At 53.8% G+C, this 21,175-nt stretch overlaps 19 non-coding genes and 2 pseudogenes across 19 annotated transcripts; all 21 read right to left on the minus strand.

Annotated features, from left to right (window-relative positions):
• Positions 1-177: 177 nt before the first annotated feature.
• On the minus strand, positions 178-296 carry LOC128504101 (5S ribosomal RNA). Its single transcript, XR_008355367.1, has one exon. It is a non-coding gene; the product is annotated as a 5S ribosomal RNA (ribosomal RNA).
• A 940-nt stretch (positions 297-1,236) lies between these two features.
• On the minus strand, positions 1,237-1,355 carry LOC128504066 (5S ribosomal RNA). The gene has a single exon (XR_008355335.1). It is a non-coding gene; the product is annotated as a 5S ribosomal RNA (ribosomal RNA).
• Positions 1,356-2,277: 922 nt separating this feature from the next.
• On the minus strand, positions 2,278-2,396 carry LOC128504103 (5S ribosomal RNA). Its single transcript, XR_008355369.1, has one exon. It is a non-coding gene; the product is annotated as a 5S ribosomal RNA (ribosomal RNA).
• Positions 2,397-3,322: 926 nt separating this feature from the next.
• LOC128504067 (5S ribosomal RNA) lies at positions 3,323-3,441 on the minus strand. The gene has a single exon (XR_008355336.1). It is a non-coding gene; the product is annotated as a 5S ribosomal RNA (ribosomal RNA).
• A 930-nt stretch (positions 3,442-4,371) lies between these two features.
• On the minus strand, positions 4,372-4,490 carry LOC128504069 (5S ribosomal RNA). The gene has a single exon (XR_008355337.1). It is a non-coding gene; the product is annotated as a 5S ribosomal RNA (ribosomal RNA).
• A 925-nt stretch (positions 4,491-5,415) lies between these two features.
• On the minus strand, positions 5,416-5,534 carry LOC128504070 (5S ribosomal RNA). Its single transcript, XR_008355338.1, has one exon. It is a non-coding gene; the product is annotated as a 5S ribosomal RNA (ribosomal RNA).
• Positions 5,535-6,460: 926 nt separating this feature from the next.
• LOC128504071 (5S ribosomal RNA) lies at positions 6,461-6,579 on the minus strand. Its single transcript, XR_008355339.1, has one exon. It is a non-coding gene; the product is annotated as a 5S ribosomal RNA (ribosomal RNA).
• A 930-nt stretch (positions 6,580-7,509) lies between these two features.
• Positions 7,510-7,628, minus strand: LOC128504072 (5S ribosomal RNA). The gene has a single exon (XR_008355340.1). It is a non-coding gene; the product is annotated as a 5S ribosomal RNA (ribosomal RNA).
• A 925-nt stretch (positions 7,629-8,553) lies between these two features.
• LOC128504073 (5S ribosomal RNA) lies at positions 8,554-8,672 on the minus strand. The gene has a single exon (XR_008355341.1). It is a non-coding gene; the product is annotated as a 5S ribosomal RNA (ribosomal RNA).
• Positions 8,673-9,598: 926 nt separating this feature from the next.
• LOC128504075 (5S ribosomal RNA) lies at positions 9,599-9,717 on the minus strand. The gene has a single exon (XR_008355343.1). It is a non-coding gene; the product is annotated as a 5S ribosomal RNA (ribosomal RNA).
• A 933-nt stretch (positions 9,718-10,650) lies between these two features.
• LOC128504076 (5S ribosomal RNA) lies at positions 10,651-10,769 on the minus strand. The gene has a single exon (XR_008355344.1). It is a non-coding gene; the product is annotated as a 5S ribosomal RNA (ribosomal RNA).
• A 922-nt stretch (positions 10,770-11,691) lies between these two features.
• Positions 11,692-11,810, minus strand: LOC128504077 (5S ribosomal RNA). The gene has a single exon (XR_008355345.1). It is a non-coding gene; the product is annotated as a 5S ribosomal RNA (ribosomal RNA).
• A 928-nt stretch (positions 11,811-12,738) lies between these two features.
• On the minus strand, positions 12,739-12,857 carry LOC128504090 (5S ribosomal RNA). Its single transcript, XR_008355357.1, has one exon. It is a non-coding gene; the product is annotated as a 5S ribosomal RNA (ribosomal RNA).
• A 923-nt stretch (positions 12,858-13,780) lies between these two features.
• LOC128504134 (uncharacterized) lies at positions 13,781-13,889 on the minus strand (annotated as a pseudogene).
• A 925-nt stretch (positions 13,890-14,814) lies between these two features.
• On the minus strand, positions 14,815-14,933 carry LOC128504078 (5S ribosomal RNA). The gene has a single exon (XR_008355346.1). It is a non-coding gene; the product is annotated as a 5S ribosomal RNA (ribosomal RNA).
• Positions 14,934-15,848: 915 nt separating this feature from the next.
• On the minus strand, positions 15,849-15,967 carry LOC128504079 (5S ribosomal RNA). The gene has a single exon (XR_008355347.1). It is a non-coding gene; the product is annotated as a 5S ribosomal RNA (ribosomal RNA).
• A 928-nt stretch (positions 15,968-16,895) lies between these two features.
• LOC128504091 (5S ribosomal RNA) lies at positions 16,896-17,014 on the minus strand. Its single transcript, XR_008355358.1, has one exon. It is a non-coding gene; the product is annotated as a 5S ribosomal RNA (ribosomal RNA).
• A 923-nt stretch (positions 17,015-17,937) lies between these two features.
• On the minus strand, positions 17,938-18,046 carry LOC128504135 (uncharacterized; annotated as a pseudogene).
• Positions 18,047-18,971: 925 nt separating this feature from the next.
• LOC128504107 (5S ribosomal RNA) lies at positions 18,972-19,090 on the minus strand. The gene has a single exon (XR_008355373.1). It is a non-coding gene; the product is annotated as a 5S ribosomal RNA (ribosomal RNA).
• A 925-nt stretch (positions 19,091-20,015) lies between these two features.
• Positions 20,016-20,134, minus strand: LOC128504080 (5S ribosomal RNA). Its single transcript, XR_008355348.1, has one exon. It is a non-coding gene; the product is annotated as a 5S ribosomal RNA (ribosomal RNA).
• Positions 20,135-21,049: 915 nt separating this feature from the next.
• Positions 21,050-21,168, minus strand: LOC128504081 (5S ribosomal RNA). Its single transcript, XR_008355349.1, has one exon. It is a non-coding gene; the product is annotated as a 5S ribosomal RNA (ribosomal RNA).
• Between the last annotated feature and the right edge of the window lie 7 nt (positions 21,169-21,175).

A 21,175-nucleotide genomic window follows, 5' to 3' on the forward strand; every position in this document is an offset into this window, starting at 1 on the left:
GGTACGAGCGGAGTGAGGCTTGAGGGCGTCAAGTTGCTGTGGGAGGCCAGCTGAAGCAAGAAGGAGTGAAAAGGGGTGCTAGAAAGAAAGGGCCTTAGAGTTTTGTTAGCTTCTGGTGACTCTGTCGCCCTCTGTTGGTGGTGGGGTACGGGAAAAAAAAAAAGAGAGAAAAGCAAAAGCCTACAACACCTGGTATTCCCAGGCGGTCTCCCATCCAAGTACTAACCAGGCCCAACCCTGCTTAGCTTCCGAGATCAGACAAGATCGGGCGTATTCAGGGTGGTATGGCCGTAGGCGAAGGAGCCTGTCATTTTACTCCTCTTCTTCTGTGACGTGCCCTCTTCCTCGTCACACCAGGAGTATTTTTAAGACACTGTGGTCAGTTATTCATTTTATTTTCTTTTATTTTTTTCTCCTCACAACTCTTTCATAGCAGCAGTCTCCTTGTATTTCGCACCCAGCTGGGAGGCTAGCATACAGCAGTCCAGCAGAACTGCCAGACAGAGAGCATCGGTAACAAGAGCAGGCCAAGCCCTTCCCAAGTGTTGGGAGGCTAGAGCGCGGTGCGTTTTGCGAGGCACGGCCTGGCGAGGTGCGCAAGGGGGAGATGCAGGCCCCACCTCTCCCTGGACCAGGTAGCAGACAAGCTCCTTTGGCTTTGTGTGCAAAGGCCGAAACGGGTACGCCGATGCATTTCGACAGCACGCAATTAGAATGGTCCGCGGCGTTACTTGCTGTGGGCATCGGGCGTAGCGTGAGGCGGCGGCGGCGGCGGCGGCGGCGGCGGCGGCTGCTCCTCCTGCTGCAGAGGGCGTTTTTTTGGATTGCCTTTACTAAGGCCTGGGACAGGACAGAGAAGGTGAGAAGGTTCAAGTAAAAGGTTAACGCGTTCACGGTGAGCGAGAAACACATGGGGAAAGGATTCCCACCCCCCCCGGCCTCCTGTATGTGTAGTTTGGCACGGCACAGACCAGTGAAGGAAAGCATGAAGTGTGCCTGTGCTATTTGCTGCAAGACAGCTTTGCGAAAGTGCTGTTTTTTGGTGCAGAGTGTGCAAGAGGTACGAGCGGAGTGAGGCTTGAGGGCGTCAAGTTGCTGTGGGAGGCCAGCTGAAGCAAGAAGGAGTGAAAAGGGGTGCTAGAAAGAAAGGGCCTTAGAGTTTTGTTAGCTTCTGGTGACTCTGTCGCCCTCTGTTGGTGGTGGGGTACGGGAAAAAAAAAAAGAGAGAAAAGCAAAAGCCTACAACACCTGGTATTCCCAGGCGGTCTCCCATCCAAGTACTAACCAGGCCCAACCCTGCTTAGCTTCCGAGATCAGACGAGATCGGGCGTATTCAGGGTGGTATGGCCGTAGGCGAAGGAGCTTGTCATTTTACTCCTCTTCTTCTGTGACGTGCCCTCTTCCTCGTCACACCAGGAGTATTTTTAAGACACTGTGGTCAGTTATTCATTTTATTTTCTTTTATTTTTTTCTCCTCACAACTCTTTCATAGCAGCAGTCTCCTTGTATTTCGCACCCAGCTGGGAGGCTAGCATACAGCAGTCCAGCAGAACTGCCAGACAGAGAGCATCGGTAACAAGAGCAGGCCAAGCCCTTCCCAAGTGTTGGGAGGCTAGAGCGCGGTGCGTTTTGCGAGGCACGGCCTGGCGAGGTGCGCAAGGGGGAGATGCAGGCCCCACCTCTCCCTGGACCAGGTAGCAGACAAGCTCCTTTGGCTTTGTGTGCAAAGGCCGAAACGGGTACGCCGATGCATTTCGACAGCACGCAATTAGAATGGTCCGCGGCGTTACTTGCTGTGGGCATCGGGCGTAGCGTGAGGCGGCGGCGGCGGCTGCTCCTCCTGCTGCAGAGGGCGTTTTTTTGGATTGCCTTTACTAAGGCCTGGGACAGGACAGAGAAGGTGAGAAGGTTCAAGTAAAAGGTTAACGCGTTCACGGTGAGCGAGAAACACATGGGGAAAGGATTCCCACCCCCCCCGGCCTCCTGTATGTGTAGTTTGGCACGGCACAGACCAGTGAAGGAAAGCATGAAGCGTGCCTGTGCTATTTGCTGCAAGACAGCTTTGCGAAAGTGCTGTTTTTTGGTGCAGAGTGTGCAAGAGGTACGAGCGGAGTGAGGCTTGAGGGCGTCAAGTTGCTGTGGGAGGCCAGCTGAAGCAAGAAGGAGTGAAAAGGGGTGCTAGAAAGAAAGGGCCTTAGAGTTTTGTTAGCTTCTGGTGACTCTGTCGCCCTCTGTTGGTGGTGGGGTACGGGAAAAAAAAAAAGAGAGAAAAGCAAAAGCCTACAACACCTGGTATTCCCAGGCGGTCTCCCATCCAAGTACTAACCAGGCCCAACCCTGCTTAGCTTCTGAGATCAGACGAGATCGGGCGTATTCAGGGTGGTATGGCCGTAGGCGAAGGAGCCTGTCATTTTACTCCTCTTCTTCTGTGACGTGCCCTCTTCCTCGTCACACCAGGAGTATTTTTAAGACACTGTGGTCAGTTATTCATTTTATTTTCTTTTATTTTTTTCTCCTCACAACTCTTTCATAGCAGCAGTCTCCTTGTATTTCGCACCCAGCTGGGAGGCTAGCATACAGCAGTCCAGCAGAACTGCCAGACAGAGAGCATCGGTAACAAGAGCAGGCCAAGCCCTTCCCAAGTGTTGGGAGGCTAGAGCGCGGTGCGTTTTGCGAGGCACGGCCTGGCGAGGTGCGCAAGGGGGAGATGCAGGCCCCACCTCTCCCTGGACCAGGTAGCAGACAAGCTCCTTTGGCTTTGTGTGCAAAGGCCGAAACGGGTACGCCGATGCATTTCGACAGCACGCAATTAGAATGGTCCGCGGCGTTACTTGCTGTGGGCATCGGGCGTAGCGTGAGGCGGCGGCGGCGGCGGCTGCTCCTCCTGCTGCAGAGGGCGTTTTTTTGGATTGCCTTTACTAAGGCCTGGGACAGGACAGAGAAGGTGAGAAGGTTCAAGTAAAAGGTTAACGCGTTCACGGTGAGCGAGAAACACATGGGGAAAGGATTCCCACCCCCCCCGGCCTCCTGTATGTGTAGTTTGGCACGGCACAGACCAGTGAAGGAAAGCATGAAGCGTGCCTGTGCTATTTGCTGCAAGACAGCTTTGCGAAAGTGCTGTTTTTTGGTGCAGAGTGTGCAAGAGGTACGAGCGGAGTGAGGCTTGAGGGCGTCAAGTTGCTGTGGGAGGCCAGCTGAAGCAAGAAGGAGTGAAAAGGGGTGCTAGAAAGAAAGGGCCTTAGAGTTTTGTTAGCTTCTGGTGACTCTGTCGCCCTCTGTTGGTGGTGGGGTATGGGAAAAAAAAAAAAGAGAGAAAAGCAAAAGCCTACAACACCTGGTATTCCCAGGCGGTCTCCCATCCAAGTACTAACCAGGCCCAACCCTGCTTAGCTTCCGAGATCAGACGAGATCGGGCGTATTCAGGGTGGTATGGCCGTAGGCGAAGGAGCCTGTCATTTTACTCCTCTTCTTCTGTGACGTGCCCTCTTCCTCGTCACACCAGGAGTATTTTTAAGACACTGTGGTCAGTTATTCATTTTATTTTCTTTTATTTTTTTCTCCTCACAACTCTTTCATAGCAGCAGTCTCCTTGTATTTCGCACCCAGCTGGGAGGCTAGCATACAGCAGTCCAGCAGAACTGCCAGACAGAGAGCATCGGTAACAAGAGCAGGCCAAGCCCTTCCCAAGTGTTGGGAGGCTAGAGCGCGGTGCGTTTTGCGAGGCACGGCCTGGCGAGGTGCGCAAGGGGGAGATGCAGGCCCCACCTCTCCCTGGACCAGGTAGCAGACAAGCTCCTTTGGCTTTGTGTGCAAAGGCCGAAACGGGTACGCCGATGCATTTCGACAGCACGCAATTAGAATGGTCCGCGGCGTTACTTGCTGTGGGCATCGGGCGTAGCGTGAGGCGGCGGCGGCGGCGGCGGCTGCTCCTCCTGCTGCAGAGGGCGTTTTTTTGGATTGCCTTTACTAAGGCCTGGGACAGGACAGAGAAGGTGAGAAGGTTCAAGTAAAAGGTTAACGCGTTCAGGGTGAGCGAGAAACACATGGGGAAAGGATTCCCACCCCCCCCCCGGCCTCCTGTATGTGTAGTTTGGCACGGCACAGACCAGTGAAGGAAAGCATGAAGTGTGCCTGTGCTATTTGCTGCAAGACAGCTTTGCGAAAGTGCTGTTTTTTGGTGCAGAGTGTGCAAGAGGTACGAGCGGAGTGAGGCTTGAGGGCGTCAAGTTGCTGTGGGAGGCCAGCTGAAGCAAGAAGGAGTGAAAAGGGGTGCTAGAAAGAAAGGGCCTTAGAGTTTTGTTAGCTTCTGGTGACTCTGTCGCCCTCTGTTGGTGGTGGGGTACGGGAAAAAAAAAAAGAGAGAAAAGCAAAAGCCTACAACACCTGGTATTCCCAGGCGGTCTCCCATCCAAGTACTAACCAGGCCCAACCCTGCTTAGCTTCCGAGATCAGACGAGATCGGGCGTATTCAGGGTGGTATGGCCGTAGGCGAAGGAGCCTGTCATTTTACTCCTCTTCTTCTGTGACGTGCCCTCTTCCTCGTCACACCAGGAGTATTTTTAAGACACTGTGGTCAGTTATTCATTTTATTTTCGTTTATTTTTTTCTCCTCACAACTCTTTCATAGCAGCAGTCTCCTTGTATTTCGCACCCAGCTGGGAGGCTAGCATACAGCAGTCCAGCAGAACTGCCAGACAGAGAGCATCGGTAACAAGAGCAGGCCAAGCCCTTCCCAAGTGTTGGGAGGCTAGAGCGCGGTGCGTTTTGCGAGGCACGGCCTGGCGAGGTGCGCAAGGGGGAGATGCAGGCCCCACCTCTCCCTGGACCAGGTAGCAGACAAGCTCCTTTGGCTTTGTGTGCAAAGGCCGAAACGGGTACGCCGATGCATTTCGACAGCACGCAATTAGAATGGTCCGCGGCGTTACTTGCTGTGGGCATCGGGCGTAGCGTGAGGCGGCGGCGGCGGCGGCTGCTCCTCCTGCTGCAGAGGGCGTTTTTTTGGATTGCCTTTACTAAGGCCTGGGACAGGACAGAGAAGGTGAGAAGGTTCAAGTAAAAGGTTAACGCGTTCACGGTGAGCGAGAAACACATGGGGAAAGGATTCCCACCCCCCCCGGCCTCCTGTATGTGTAGTTTGGCACGGCACAGACCAGTGAAGGAAAGCATGAAGCGTGCCTGTGCTATTTGCTGCAAGACAGCTTTGCGAAAGTGCTGTTTTTTGGTGCAGAGTGTGCAAGAGGTACGAGCGGAGTGAGGCTTGAGGGCGTCAAGTTGCTGTGGGAGGCCAGCTGAAGCAAGAAGGAGTGAAAAGGGGTGCTAGAAAGAAAGGGCCTTAGAGTTTTGTTAGCTTCTGGTGACTCTGTCGCCCTCTGTTGGTGGTGGGGTACGGGAAAAAAAAAAAGAGAGAAAAGCAAAAGCCTACAACACCTGGTATTCCCAGGCGGTCTCCCATCCAAGTACTAACCAGGCCCAACCCTGCTTAGCTTCCGAGATCAGACGAGATCGGGCGTATTCAGGGTGGTATGGCCGTAGGCGAAGGAGCCTGTCATTTTACTCCTCTTCTTCTGTGACGTGCCCTCTTCCTCGTCACACCAGGAGTATTTTTAAGACACTGTGGTCAGTTATTCATTTTATTTTCTTTTATTTTTTTCTCCTCACAACTCTTTCATAGCAGCAGTCTCCTTGTATTTCGCACCCAGCTGGGAGGCTAGCATACAGCAGTCCAGCAGAACTGCCAGACAGAGAGCATCGGTAACAAGAGCAGGCCAAGCCCTTCCCAAGTGTTGGGAGGCTAGAGCGCGGTGCGTTTTGCGAGGCACGGCCTGGCGAGGTGCGCAAGGGGGAGATGCAGGCCCCACCTCTCCCTGGACCAGGTAGCAGACAAGCTCCTTTGGCTTTGTGTGCAAAGGCCGAAACGGGTACGCCGATGCATTTCGACAGCACGCAATTAGAATGGTCCGCGGCGTTACTTGCTGTGGGCATCGGGCGTAGCGTGAGGCGGCGGCGGCGGCGGCTGCTCCTCCTGCTGCAGAGGGCGTTTTTTTGGATTGCCTTTACTAAGGCCTGGGACAGGACAGAGAAGGTGAGAAGGTTCAAGTAAAAGGTTAACGCGTTCACGGTGAGCGAGAAACACATGGGGAAAGGATTCCCACCCCCCCCGGCCTCCTGTATGTGTAGTTTGGCACGGCACAGACCAGTGAAGGAAAGCATGAAGCGTGCCTGTGCTATTTGCTGCAAGACAGCTTTGCGAAAGTGCTGTTTTTTGGTGCAGAGTGTGCAAGAGGTACGAGCGGAGTGAGGCTTGAGGGCGTCAAGTTGCTGTGGGAGGCCAGCTGAAGCAAGAAGGAGTGAAAAGGGGTGCTAGAAAGAAAGGGCCTTAGAGTTTTGTTAGCTTCTGGTGACTCTGTCGCCCTCTGTTGGTGGTGGGGTATGGGAAAAAAAAAAAAGAGAGAAAAGCAAAAGCCTACAACACCTGGTATTCCCAGGCGGTCTCCCATCCAAGTACTAACCAGGCCCAACCCTGCTTAGCTTCCGAGATCAGACGAGATCGGGCGTATTCAGGGTGGTATGGCCGTAGGCGAAGGAGCCTGTCATTTTACTCCTCTTCTTCTGTGACGTGCCCTCTTCCTCGTCACACCAGGAGTATTTTTAAGACACTGTGGTCAGTTATTCATTTTATTTTCTTTTATTTTTTTCTCCTCACAACTCTTTCATAGCAGCAGTCTCCTTGTATTTCGCACCCAGCTGGGAGGCTAGCATACAGCAGTCCAGCAGAACTGCCAGACAGAGAGCATCGGTAACAAGAGCAGGCCAAGCCCTTCCCAAGTGTTGGGAGGCTAGAGCGCGGTGCGTTTTGCGAGGCACGGCCTGGCGAGGTGCGCAAGGGGGAGATGCAGGCCCCACCTCTCCCTGGACCAGGTAGCAGACAAGCTCCTTTGGCTTTGTGTGCAAAGGCCGAAACGGGTACGCCGATGCATTTCGACAGCACGCAATTAGAATGGTCCGCGGCGTTACTTGCTGTGGGCATCGGGCGTAGCGTGAGGCGGCGGCGGCGGCGGCGGCTGCTCCTCCTGCTGCAGAGGGCGTTTTTTTGGATTGCCTTTACTAAGGCCTGGGACAGGACAGAGAAGGTGAGAAGGTTCAAGTAAAAGGTTAACGCGTTCAGGGTGAGCGAGAAACACATGGGGAAAGGATTCCCACCCCCCCCCCGGCCTCCTGTATGTGTAGTTTGGCACGGCACAGACCAGTGAAGGAAAGCATGAAGTGTGCCTGTGCTATTTGCTGCAAGACAGCTTTGCGAAAGTGCTGTTTTTTGGTGCAGAGTGTGCAAGAGGTACGAGCGGAGTGAGGCTTGAGGGCGTCAAGTTGCTGTGGGAGGCCAGCTGAAGCAAGAAGGAGTGAAAAGGGGTGCTAGAAAGAAAGGGCCTTAGAGTTTTGTTAGCTTCTGGTGACTCTGTCGCCCTCTGTTGGTGGTGGGGTACGGGAAAAAAAAAAAGAGAGAAAAGCAAAAGCCTACAACACCTGGTATTCCCAGGCGGTCTCCCATCCAAGTACTAACCAGGCCCAACCCTGCTTAGCTTCCGAGATCAGACGAGATCGGGCGTATTCAGGGTGGTATGGCCGTAGGCGAAGGAGCCTGTCATTTTACTCCTCTTCTTCTGTGACGTGCCCTCTTCCTCGTCACACCAGGAGTATTTTTAAGACACTGTGGTCAGTTATTCATTTTATTTTCGTTTATTTTTTTCTCCTCACAACTCTTTCATAGCAGCAGTCTCCTTGTATTTCGCACCCAGCTGGGAGGCTAGCATACAGCAGTCCAGCAGAACTGCCAGACAGAGAGCATCGGTAACAAGAGCAGGCCAAGCCCTTCCCAAGTGTTGGGAGGCTAGAGCGCGGTGCGTTTTGCGAGGCACGGCCTGGCGAGGTGCGCAAGGGGGAGATGCAGGCCCCACCTCTCCCTGGACCAGGTAGCAGACAAGCTCCTTTGGCTTTGTGTGCAAAGGCCGAAACGGGTACGCCGATGCATTTCGACAGCACGCAATTAGAATGGTCCGCGGCGTTACTTGCTGTGGGCATCGGGCGTAGCGTGAGGCGGCGGCGGCGGCGGCTGCTCCTCCTGCTGCAGAGGGCGTTTTTTTGGATTGCCTTTACTAAGGCCTGGGACAGGACAGAGAAGGTGAGAAGGTTCAAGTAAAAGGTTAACGCGTTCACGGTGAGCGAGAAACACATGGGGAAAGGATTCCCACCCCCCCCGGCCTCCTGTATGTGTAGTTTGGCACGGCACAGACCAGTGAAGGAAAGCATGAAGCGTGCCTGTGCTATTTGCTGCAAGACAGCTTTGCGAAAGTGCTGTTTTTTGGTGCAGAGTGTGCAAGAGGTACGAGCGGAGTGAGGCTTGAGGGCGTCAAGTTGCTGTGGGAGGCCAGCTGAAGCAAGAAGGAGTGAAAAGGGGTGCTAGAAAGAAAGGGCCTTAGAGTTTTGTTAGCTTCTGGTGACTCTGTCGCCCTCTGTTGGTGGTGGGGTACGGGAAAAAAAAAAAGAGAGAAAAGCAAAAGCCTACAACACCTGGTATTCCCAGGCGGTCTCCCATCCAAGTACTAACCAGGCCCAACCCTGCTTAGCTTCCGAGATCAGACGAGATCGGGCGTATTCAGGGTGGTATGGCCGTAGGCGAAGGAGCCTGTCATTTTACTCCTCTTCTTCTGTGACGTGCCCTCTTCCTCGTCACACCAGGAGTATTTTTAAGACACTGTGGTCAGTTATTCATTTTATTTTCTTTTATTTTTTTCTCCTCACAACTCTTTCATAGCAGCAGTCTCCTTGTATTTCGCACCCAGCTGGGAGGCTAGCATACAGCAGTCCAGCAGAACTGCCAGACAGAGAGCATCGGTAACAAGAGCAGGCCAAGCCCTTCCCAAGTGTTGGGAGGCTAGAGCGCGGTGCGTTTTGCGAGGCACGGCCTGGCGAGGTGCGCAAGGGGGAGATGCAGGCCCCACCTCTCCCTGGACCAGGTAGCAGACAAGCTCCTTTGGCTTTGTGTGCAAAGGCCGAAACGGGTACGCCGATGCATTTCGACAGCACGCAATTAGAATGGTCCGCGGCGTTACTTGCTGTGGGCATCGGGCGTAGCGTGAGGCGGCGGCGGCGGCGGCTGCTCCTCCTGCTGCAGAGGGCGTTTTTTTGGATTGCCTTTACTAAGGCCTGGGACAGGACAGAGAAGGTGAGAAGGTTCAAGTAAAAGGTTAACGCGTTCACGGTGAGCGAGAAACACATGGGGAAAGGATTCCCACCCCCCCCGGCCTCCTGTATGTGTAGTTTGGCACGGCACAGACCAGTGAAGGAAAGCATGAAGCGTGCCTGTGCTATTTGCTGCAAGACAGCTTTGCGAAAGTGCTGTTTTTTGGTGCAGAGTGTGCAAGAGGTACGAGCGGAGTGAGGCTTGAGGGCGTCAAGTTGCTGTGGGAGGCCAGCTGAAGCAAGAAGGAGTGAAAAGGGGTGCTAGAAAGAAAGGGCCTTAGAGTTTTGTTAGCTTCTGGTGACTCTGTCGCCCTCTGTTGGTGGTGGGGTACGGGAAAAAAAAAAAAGAGAGAAAAGCAAAAGCCTACAACACCTGGTATTCCCAGGCGGTCTCCCATCCAAGTACTAACCAGGCCCAACCCTGCTTAGCTTCCGAGATCAGACGAGATCGGGCGTATTCAGGGTGGTATGGCCGTAGGCGAAGGAGCCTGTCATTTTACTCCTCTTCTTCTGTGACGTGCCCTCTTCCTCGTCACACCAGGAGTATTTTTAAGACACTGTGGTCAGTTATTCATTTTATTTTCTTTTATTTTTTTCTCCTCACAACTCTTTCATAGCAGCAGTCTCCTTGTATTTCGCACCCAGCTGGGAGGCTAGCATACAGCAGTCCAGCAGAACTGCCAGACAGAGAGCATCGGTAACAAGAGCAGGCCAAGCCCTTCCCAAGTGTTGGGAGGCTAGAGCGCGGTGCGTTTTGCGAGGCACGGCCTGGCGAGGTGCGCAAGGGGGAGATGCAGGCCCCACCTCTCCCTGGACCAGGTAGCAGACAAGCTCCTTTGGCTTTGTGTGCAAAGGCCGAAACGGGTACGCCGATGCATTTCGACAGCACGCAATTAGAATGGTCCGCGGCGTTACTTGCTGTGGGCATCGGGCGTAGCGTGAGGCGGCGGCGGCGGCGGCGGCGGCTGCTCCTCCTGCTGCAGAGGGCGTTTTTTTGGATTGCCTTTACTAAGGCCTGGGACAGGACAGAGAAGGTGAGAAGGTTCAAGTAAAAGGTTAACGCGTTCACGGTGAGCGAGAAACACATGGGGAAAGGATTCCCACCCCCCCCCCGGCCTCCTGTATGTGTAGTTTGGCACGGCACAGACCAGTGAAGGAAAGCATGAAGTGTGCCTGTGCTATTTGCTGCAAGACAGCTTTGCGAAAGTGCTGTTTTTTGGTGCAGAGTGTGCAAGAGGTACGAGCGGAGTGAGGCTTGAGGGCGTCAAGTTGCTGTGGGAGGCCAGCTGAAGCAAGAAGGAGTGAAAAGGGGTGCTAGAAAGAAAGGGCCTTAGAGTTTTGTTAGCTTCTGGTGACTCTGTCGCCCTCTGTTGGTGGTGGGGTACGGGAAAAAAAAAAAGAGAGAAAAGCAAAAGCCTACAACACCTGGTATTCCCAGGCGGTCTCCCATCCAAGTACTAACCAGGCCCAACCCTGCTTAGCTTCCGAGATCAGACGAGATCGGGCGTATTCAGGGTGGTATGGCCGTAGGCGAAGGAGCCTGTCATTTTACTCCTCTTCTTCTGTGACGTGCCCTCTTCCTCGTCACACCAGGAGTATTTTTAAGACACTGTGGTCAGTTATTCATTTTATTTTCGTTTATTTTTTTCTCCTCACAACTCTTTCATAGCAGCAGTCTCCTTGTATTTCGCACCCAGCTGGGAGGCTAGCATACAGCAGTCCAGCAGAACTGCCAGACAGAGAGCATCGGTAACAAGAGCAGGCCAAGCCCTTCCCAAGTGTTGGGAGGCTAGAGCGCGGTGCGTTTTGCGAGGCACGGCCTGGCGAGGTGCGCAAGGGGGAGATGCAGGCCCCACCTCTCCCTGGACCAGGTAGCAGACAAGCTCCTTTGGCTTTGTGTGCAAAGGCCGAAACGGGTACGCCGATGCATTTCGACAGCACGCAATTAGAATGGTCCGCGGCGTTACTTGCTGTGGGCATCGGGCGTAGCGTGAGGCGGCGGCGGCGGCTGCTCCTCCTGCTGCAGAGGGCGTTTTTTTGGATTGCCTTTACTAAGGCCTGGGACAGGACAGAGAAGGTGAGAAGGTTCAAGTAAAGGGTTAACGCGTTCACGGTGAGCGAGAAACACATGGGGAAAGGATTCCCACCCCCCCCGGCCTCCTGTATGTGTAGTTTGGCACGGCACAGACCAGTGAAGGAAAGCATGAAGCGTGCCTGTGGTATTTGCTGCAAGACAGCTTTGCGAAAGTGCTGTTTTTTGGTGCAGAGTGTGCAAGAGGTACGAGCGGAGTGAGGCTTGAGGGCGTCAAGTTGCTGTGGGAGGCCAGCTGAAGCAAGAAGGAGTGAAAAGGGGTGCTAGAAAGAAAGGGCCTTAGAGTTTTGTTAGCTTCTGGTGACTCTGTCGCCCTCTGTTGGTGGTGGGGTACGGGAAAAAAAAAAAGAGAGAAAAGCAAAAGCCTACAACACCTGGTATTCCCAGGCGGTCTCCCATCCAAGTACTAACCAGGCCCAACCCTGCTTAGCTTCCGAGATCAGACGAGATCGGGCGTATTCAGGGTGGTATGGCCGTAGGCGAAGGAGCCTGTCATTTTACTCCTCTTCTTCTGTGACGTGCCCTCTTCCTCGTCACACCAGGAGTATTTTTAAGACACTGTGGTCAGTTATTCATTTTATTTTCTTTTATTTTTTTCTCCTCACAACTCTTTCATAGCAGCAGTCTCCTTGTATTTCGCACCCAGCTGGGAGGCTAGCATACAGCAGTCCAGCAGAACTGCCAGACAGAGAGCATCGGTAACAAGAGCAGGCCAAGCCCTTCCCAAGTGTTGGGAGGCTAGAGCGCGGTGCGTTTTGCGAGGCACGGCCTGGCGAGGTGCGCAAGGGGGAGATGCAGGCCCCACCTCTCCCTGGACCAGGTAGCAGACAAGCTCCTTTGGCTTTGTGTGCAAAGGCCGAAACGGGTACGCCGATGCATTTCGACAGCACGCAATTAGAATGGTCCGCGGCGTTACTTGCTGTGGGCATCGGGCGTAGCGTGAGGCGGCGGCGGCGGCGGCTGCTGCTCCTCCTGCTGCAGAGGGCGTTTTTTTGGATTGCCTTTACTAAGGCCTGGGACAGGACAGAGAAGGTGAGAAGGTTCAAGTAAAAGGTTAACGCGTTCACGGTGAGCGAGAAACACATGGGGAAAGGATTCCCACCCCCCCCGGCCTCCTGTATGTGTAGTTTGGCACGGCACAGACCAGTGAAGGAAAGCATGAAGCGTGCCTGTGCTATTTGCTGCAAGACAGCTTTGCGAAAGTGCTGTTTTTTGGTGCAGAGTGTGCAAGAGGTACGAGCGGAGTGAGGCTTGAGGGCGTCAAGTTGCTGTGGGAGGCCAGCTGAAGCAAGAAGGAGTGAAAAGGGGTGCTAGAAAGAAAGGGCCTTAGAGTTTTGTTAGCTTCTGGTGACTCTGTCGCCCTCTGTTGGTGGTGGGGTACGGGAAAAAAAAAAAGAGAGAAAAGCAAAAGCCTACAACACCTGGTATTCCCAGGCGGTCTCCCATCCAAGTACTAACCAGGCCCAACCCCGCTTAGCTTCCGAGATCAGACGAGATCGGGCGTATTCAGGGTGGTATGGCCGTAGGCGAAGGAGCCTGTCATTTTACTCCTCTTCTTCTGTGACGTGCCCTCTTCCTCGTCACACCAGGAGTATTTTTAAGACACTGTGGTCAGTTATTCATTTTATTTTCTTTTATTTTTTTCTCCTCACAACTCTTTCATAGCAGCAGTCTCCTTGTATTTCGCACCCAGCTGGGAGGCTAGCATACAGCAGTCCAGCAGAACTGCCAGACAGAGAGCATCGGTAACAAGAGCAGGCCAAGCCCTTCCCAAGTGTTGGGAGGCTAGAGCGCGGTGCGTTTTGCGAGGCACGGCCTGGCGAGGTGCGCAAGGGGGAGATGCAGGCCCCACCTCTCCCTGGACCAGGTAGCAGACAAGCTCCTTTGGCTTTGTGTGCAAAGGCCGAAACGGGTACGCCGATGCATTTCGACAGCACGCAATTAGAATGGTCCGCGGCGTTACTTGCTGTGGGCATCGGGCGTAGCGTGAGGCGGCGGCGGCGGCTGCTCCTCCTGCTGCAGAGGGCGTTTTTTTGGATTGCCTTTACTAAGGCCTGGGACAGGACAGAGAAGGTGAGAAGGTTCAAGTAAAAGGTTAACGCGTTCACGGTGAGCGAGAAACACATGGGGAAAGGATTCCCACCCCCCCCGGCCTCCTGTATGTTTAGTTTGGCACGGCACAGACCAGTGAAGGAAAGCATGAAGCGTGCCTGTGCTATTTGCTGCAAGACAGCTTTGCGAAAGTGCTGTTTTTTGGTGCAGAGTGTGCAAGAGGTACGAGCGGAGTGAGGCTTGAGGGCGTCAAGTTGCTGTGGGAGGCCAGCTGAAGCAAGAAGGAGTGAAAAGGGGTGCTAGAAAGAAAGGGCCTTAGAGTTTTGTTAGCTTCTGGTGACTCTGTCGCCCTCTGTTGGTGGTGGGGTACGGGAAAAAAAAAAAAGAGAGAAAAGCAAAAGCCTACAACACCTGGTATTCCCAGGCGGTCTCCCATCCAAGTACTAACCAGGCCCAACCCTGCTTAGCTTCCGAGATCAGGCGTATTCAGGGTGGTATGGCCGTAGGCGAAGGAGCCTGTCATTTTACTCCTCTTCTTCTGTGACGTGCCCTCTTCCTCGTCACACCAGGAGTATTTTTAAGACACTGTGGTCAGTTATTCATTTTATTTTCTTTTATTTTTTTCTCCTCACAACTCTTTCATAGCAGCAGTCTCCTTGTATTTCGCACCCAGCTGGGAGGCTAGCATACAGCAGTCCAGCAGAACTGCCAGACAGAGAGCATCGGTAACAAGAGCAGGCCAAGCCCTTCCCAAGTGTTGGGAGGCTAGAGCGCGGTGCGTTTTGCGAGGCACGGCCTGGCGAGGTGCGCAAGGGGGAGATGCAGGCCCCACCTCTCCCTGGACCAGGTAGCAGACAAGCTCCTTTGGCTTTGTGTGCAAAGGCCGAAACGGGTACGCCGATGCATTTCGACAGCACGCAATTAGAATGGTCCGCGGCGTTACTTGCTGTGGGCATCGGGCGTAGCGTGAGGCGGCGGCGGCGGCGGCTGCTCCTCCTGCTGCAGAGGGCGTTTTTTTGGATTGCCTTTACTAAGGCCTGGGACAGGACAGAGAAGGTGAGAAGGTTCAAGTAAAAGGTTAACGCGTTCACGGTGAGCGAGAAACACATGGGGAAAGGATTCCCACCCCCCCCGGCCTCCTGTATGTGTAGTTTGGCACGGCACAGACCAGTGAAGGAAAGCATGAAGTGTGCCTGTGCTATTTGCTGCAAGACAGCTTTGCGAAAGTGCTGTTTTTTGGTGCAGAGTGTGCAAGAGGTACGAGCGGAGTGAGGCTTGAGGGCGTCAAGTTGCTGTGGGAGGCCAGCTGAAGCAAGAAGGAGTGAAAAGGGGTGCTAGAAAGAAAGGGCCTTAGAGTTTTGTTAGCTTCTGGTGACTCTGTCGCCCTCTGTTGGTGGTGGGGTACGGGAAAAAAAAAAAGAGAGAAAAGCAAAAGCCTACAACACCTGGTATTCCCAGGCGGTCTCCCATCCAAGTACTAACCAGGCCCAACCCTGCTTAGCTTCCGAGATCAGACGAGATCGGGCGTATTCAGGGTGGTATGGCCGTAGGCGAAGGAGCCTGTCATTTTACTCCTCTTCTTCTGTGACGTGCCCTCTTCCTCGTCACACCAGGAGTATTTTTAAGACACTGTGGTCAGTTATTCATTTTATTTTCTTTTATTTTTTTCTCCTCACAACTCTTTCATAGCAGCAGTCTCCTTGTATTTCGCACCCAGCTGGGAGGCTAGCATACAGCAGTCCAGCAGAACTGCCAGACAGAGAGCATCGGTAACAAGAGCAGGCCAAGCCCTTCCCAAGTGTTGGGAGGCTAGAGCGCGGTGCGTTTTGCGAGGCACGGCCTGGCGAGGTGCGCAAGGGGGAGATGCAGGCCCCACCTCTCCCTGGACCAGGTAGCAGACAAGCTCCTTTGGCTTTGTGTGCAAAGGCCGAAACGGGTACGCCGATGCATTTCGACAGCACGCAATTAGAATGGTCCGCGGCGTTACTTGCTGTGGGCATCGGGCGTAGCGTGAGGCGGCGGCTGCTCCTCCTGCTGCAGAGGGCGTTTTTTTGGATTGCCTTTACTAAGGCCTGGGACAGGACAGAGAAGGTGAGAAGGTTCAAGTAAAGGGTTAACGCGTTCACGGTGAGCAAGAAACACATGGGGAAAGGATTCCCACCCCCCCGGCCTCCTGTATGTGTAGTTTGGCACGGCACAGACCAGTGAAGGAAAGCATGAAGCGTGCCTGTGGTATTTGCTGCAAGACAGCTTTGCGAAAGTGCTGTTTTTTGGTGCAGAGTGTGCAAGAGGTACGAGCGGAGTGAGGCTTGAGGGCGTCAAGTTGCTGTGGGAGGCCAGCTGAAGCAAGAAGGAGTGAAAAGGGGTGCTAGAAAGAAAGGGCCTTAGAGTTTTGTTAGCTTCTGGTGACTCTGTCGCCCTCTGTTGGTGGTGGGGTACGGGAAAAAAAAAAAGAGAGAAAAGCAAAAGCCTACAACACCTGGTATTCCCAGGCGGTCTCCCATCCAAGTACTAACCAGGCCCAACCCTGCTTAGCTTCCGAGATCAGACGAGATCGGGCGTATTCAGGGTGGTATGGCCGTAGGCGAAGGAGCCTGTCATTTTACTCCTCTTCTTCTGTGACGTGCCCTCTTCCTCGTCACACCAGGAGTATTTTTAAGACACTGTGGTCAGTTATTCATTTTATTTTCTTTTATTTTTTTCTCCTCACAACTCTTTCATAGCAGCAGTCTCCTTGTATTTCGCACCCAGCTGGGAGGCTAGCATACAGCAGTCCAGCAGAACTGCCAGACAGAGAGCATCGGTAACAAGAGCAGGCCAAGCCCTTCCCAAGTGTTGGGAGGCTAGAGCGCGGTGCGTTTTGCGAGGCACGGCCTGGCGAGGTGCGCAAGGGGGAGATGCAGGCCCCACCTCTCCCTGGACCAGGTAGCAGACAAGCTCCTTTGGCTTTGTGTGCAAAGGCCGAAACGGGTACGCCGATGCATTTCGACAGCACGCAATTAGAATGGTCCGCGGCGTTACTTGCTGTGGGCATCGGGCGTAGCGTGAGGCGGCGGCGGCGGCGGCTGCTGCTCCTCCTGCTGCAGAGGGCGTTTTTTTGGATTGCCTTTACTAAGGCCTGGGACAGGACAGAGAAGGTGAGAAGGTTCAAGTAAAAGGTTAACGCGTTCACGGTGAGCGAGAAACACATGGGGAAAGGATTCCCACCCCCCCCGGCCTCCTGTATGTGTAGTTTGGCACGGCACAGACCAGTGAAGGAAAGCATGAAGCGTGCCTGTGCTATTTGCTGCAAGACAGCTTTGCGAAAGTGCTGTTTTTTGGTGCAGAGTGTGCAAGAGGTACGAGCGGAGTGAGGCTTGAGGGCGTCAAGTTGCTGTGGGAGGCCAGCTGAAGCAAGAAGGAGTGAAAAGGGGTGCTAGAAAGAAAGGGCCTTAGAGTTTTGTTAGCTTCTGGTGACTCTGTCGCCCTCTGTTGGTGGTGGGGTACGGGAAAAAAAAAAAGAGAGAAAAGCAAAAGCCTACAACACCTGGTATTCCCAGGCGGTCTCCCATCCAAGTACTAACCAGGCCCAACCCCGCTTAGCTTCCGAGATCAGACGAGATCGGGCGTATTCAGGGTGGTATGGCCGTAGGCGAAGGAGCCTGTCATTTTACTCCTCTTCTTCTGTGACGTGCCCTCTTCCTCGTCACACCAGGAGTATTTTTAAGACACTGTGGTCAGTTATTCATTTTATTTTCTTTTATTTTTTTCTCCTCACAACTCTTTCATAGCAGCAGTCTCCTTGTATTTCGCACCCAGCTGGGAGGCTAGCATACAGCAGTCCAGCAGAACTGCCAGACAGAGAGCATCGGTAACAAGAGCAGGCCAAGCCCTTCCCAAGTGTTGGGAGGCTAGAGCGCGGTGCGTTTTGCGAGGCACGGCCTGGCGAGGTGCGCAAGGGGGAGATGCAGGCCCCACCTCTCCCTGGACCAGGTAGCAGACAAGCTCCTTTGGCTTTGTGTGCAAAGGCCGAAACGGGTACGCCGATGCATTTCGACAGCACGCAATTAGAATGGTCCGCGGCGTTACTTGCTGTGGGCATCGGGCGTAGCGTGAGGCGGCGGCGGCGGCTGCTCCTCCTGCTGCAGAGGGCGTTTTTTTGGATTGCCTTTACTAAGGCCTGGGACAGGACAGAGAAGGTGAGAAGGTTCAAGTAAAAGGTTAACGCGTTCACGGTGAGCGAGAAACACATGGGGAAAGGATTCCCACCCCCCCCGGCCTCCTGTATGTGTAGTTTGGCACGGCACAGACCAGTGAAGGAAAGCATGAAGCGTGCCTGTGCTATTTGCTGCAAGACAGCTTTGCGAAAGTGCTGTTTTTTGGTGCAGAGTGTGCAAGAGGTACGAGCGGAGTGAGGCTTGAGGGCGTCAAGTTGCTGTGGGAGGCCAGCTGAAGCAAGAAGGAGTGAAAAGGGGTGCTAGAAAGAAAGGGCCTTAGAGTTTTGTTAGCTTCTGGTGACTCTGTCGCCCTCTGTTGGTGGTGGGGTACGGGAAAAAAAAAAAAGAGAGAAAAGCAAAAGCCTACAACACCTGGTATTCCCAGGCGGTCTCCCATCCAAGTACTAACCAGGCCCAACCCTGCTTAGCTTCCGAGATCAGGCGTATTCAGGGTGGTATGGCCGTAGGCGAAGGAGCCTGTCATTTTACTCCTCTTCTTCTGTGACGTGCCCTCTTCCTCGTCACACCAGGAGTATTTTTAAGACACTGTGGTCAGTTATTCATTTTATTTTCTTTTATTTTTTTCTCCTCACAACTCTTTCATAGCAGCAGTCTCCTTGTATTTCGCACCCAGCTGGGAGGCTAGCATACAGCAGTCCAGCAGAACTGCCAGACAGAGAGCATCGGTAACAAGAGCAGGCCAAGCCCTTCCCAAGTGTTGGGAGGCTAGAGCGCGGTGCGTTTTGCGAGGCACGGCCTGGCGAGGTGCGCAAGGGGGAGATGCAGGCCCCACCTCTCCCTGGACCAGGTAGCAGACAAGCTCCTTTGGCTTTGTGTGCAAAGGCCGAAACGGGTACGCCGATGCATTTCGACAGCACGCAATTAGAATGGTCCGCGGCGTTACTTGCTGTGGGCATCGGGCGTAGCGTGAGGCGGCGGCGGCGGCGGCTGCTCCTCCTGCTGCAGAGGGCGTTTTTTTGGATTGCCTTTACTAAGGCCTGGGACAGGACAGAGAAGGTGAGAAGGTTCAAGTAAAAGGTTAACGCGTTCACGGTGAGCGAGAAACACATGGGGAAAGGATTCCCACCCCCCCCGGCCTCCTGTATGTGTAGTTTGGCACGGCACAGACCAGTGAAGGAAAGCATGAAGCGTGCCTGTGCTATTTGCTGCAAGACAGCTTTGCGAAAGTGCTGTTTTTTGGTGCAGAGTGTGCAAGAGGTACGAGCGGAGTGAGGCTTGAGGGCGTCAAGTTGCTGTGGGAGGCCAGCTGAAGCAAGAAGGAGTGAAAAGGGGTGCTAGAAAGAAAGGGCCTTAGAGTTTTGTTAGCTTCTGGTGACTCTGTCGCCCTCTGTTGGTGGTGGGGTACGGGAAAAAAAAAAAGAGAGAAAAGCAAAAGCCTACAACACCTGGTATTCCCAGGCGGTCTCCCATCCAAGCACTAACCAGGCCCAACCCTGCTTAGCTTCCGAGATCAGACGAGATCGGGCGTATTCAGGGTGGTATGGCCGTAGGCGAAGGAGCCTGTCATTTTACTCCTCTTCTTCTGTGACGTGCCCTCTTCCTCGTCACACCAGGAGTATTTTTAAGACACTGTGGTCAGTTATTCATTTTATTTTCTTTTATTTTTTTCTCCTCACAACTCTTTCATAGCAGCAGTCTCCTTGTATTTCGCACCCAGCTGGGAGGCTAGCATACAGCAGTCCAGCAGAACTGCCAGACAGAGAGCATCGGTAACAAGAGCAGGCCAAGCCCTTCCCAAGTGTTGGGAGGCTAGAGCGCGGTGCGTTTTGCGAGGCACGGCCTGGCGAGGTGCGCAAGGGGGAGATGCAGGCCCCACCTCTCCCTGGACCAGGTAGCAGACAAGCTCCTTTGGCTTTGTGTGCAAAGGCCGAAACGGGTACGCCGATGCATTTCGACAGCACGCAATTAGAATGGTCCGCGGCGTTACTTGCTGTGGGCATCGGGCGTAGCGTGAGGCGGCGGCGGCGGCGGCTGCTCCTCCTGCTGCAGAGGGCGTTTTTTTGGATTGCCTTTACTAAGGCCTGGGACAGGACAGAGAAGGTGAGAAGGTTCAAGTAAAAGGTTAACGCGTTCACGGTGAGCGAGAAACACATGGGGAAAGGATTCCCACCCCCCCCGGCCTCCTGTATGTGTAGTTTGGCACGGCACAGACCAGTGAAGGAAAGCATGAAGTGTGCCTGTGCTATTTGCTGCAAGACAGCTTTGCGAAAGTGCTGTTTTTTGGTGCAGAGTGTGCAAGAGGTACGAGCGGAGTGAGGCTTGAGGGCGTCAAGTTGCTGTGGGAGGCCAGCTGAAGCAAGAAGGAGTGAAAAGGGGTGCTAGAAAGAAAGGGCCTTAGAGTTTTGTTAGCTTCTGGTGACTCTGTCGCCCTCTGTTGGTGGTGGGGTACGGGAAAAAAAAAAAGAGAGAAAAGCAAAAGCCTACAACACCTGGTATTCCCAGGCGGTCTCCCATCCAAGTACTAACCAGGCCCAACCCTGCTTAGCTTCCGAGATCAGACGAGATCGGGCGTATTCAGGGTGGTATGGCCGTAGGCGAAGGAGCCTGTCATTTTACTCCTCTTCTTCTGTGACGTGCCCTCTTCCTCGTCACACCAGGAGTATTTTTAAGACACTGTGGTCAGTTATTCATTTTATTTTCTTTTATTTTTTTCTCCTCACAACTCTTTCATAGCAGCAGTCTCCTTGTATTTCGCACCCAGCTGGGAGGCTAGCATACAGCAGTCCAGCAGAACTGCCAGACAGAGAGCATCGGTAACAAGAGCAGGCCAAGCCCTTCCCAAGTGTTGGGAGGCTAGAGCGCGGTGCGTTTTGCGAGGCACGGCCTGGCGAGGTGCGCAAGGGGGAGATGCAGGCCCCACCTCTCCCTGGACCAGGTAGCAGACAAGCTCCTTTGGCTTTGTGTGCAAAGGCCGAAACGGGTACGCCGATGCATTTCGACAGCACGCAATTAGAATGGTCCGCGGCGTTACTTGCTGTGGGCATCGGGCGTAGCGTGAGGCGGCGGCTGCTCCTCCTGCTGCAGAGGGCGTTTTTTTGGATTGCCTTTACTAAGGCCTGGGACAGGACAGAGAAGGTGAGAAGGTTCAAGTAAAGGGTTAACGCGTTCACGGTGAGCAAGAAACACATGGGGAAAGGATTCCCACCCCCCCGGCCTCCTGTATGTGTAGTTTGGCACGGCACAGACCAGTGAAGGAAAGCATGAAGCGTGCCTGTGGTATTTGCTGCAAGACAGCTTTGCGAAAGTGCTGTTTTTTGGTGCAGAGTGTGCAAGAGGTACGAGCGGAGTGAGGCTTGAGGGCGTCAAGTTGCTGTGGGAGGCCAGCTGAAGCAAGAAGGAGTGAAAAGGGGTGCTAGAAAGAAAGGGCCTTAGAGTTTTGTTAGCTTCTGGTGACTCTGTCGCCCTCTGTTGGTGGTGGGGTACGGGGAAAAAAAAAAGAGAGAAAAGCAAAAGCCTACAACACCTGGTATTCCCAGGCGGTCTCCCATCCAAGTACTAACCAGGCCCAACCCTGCTTAGCTTCCGAGATCAGACGAGATCGGGCGTATTCAGGGTGGTATGGCCGTAGGCGAAGGAG

This window comes from Spea bombifrons, chromosome 8 (assembly GCF_027358695.1).
Source record: "Spea bombifrons isolate aSpeBom1 chromosome 8, aSpeBom1.2.pri, whole genome shotgun sequence".
Classification (NCBI taxonomy): domain Eukaryota; kingdom Metazoa; phylum Chordata; class Amphibia; order Anura; family Pelobatidae; genus Spea; species Spea bombifrons.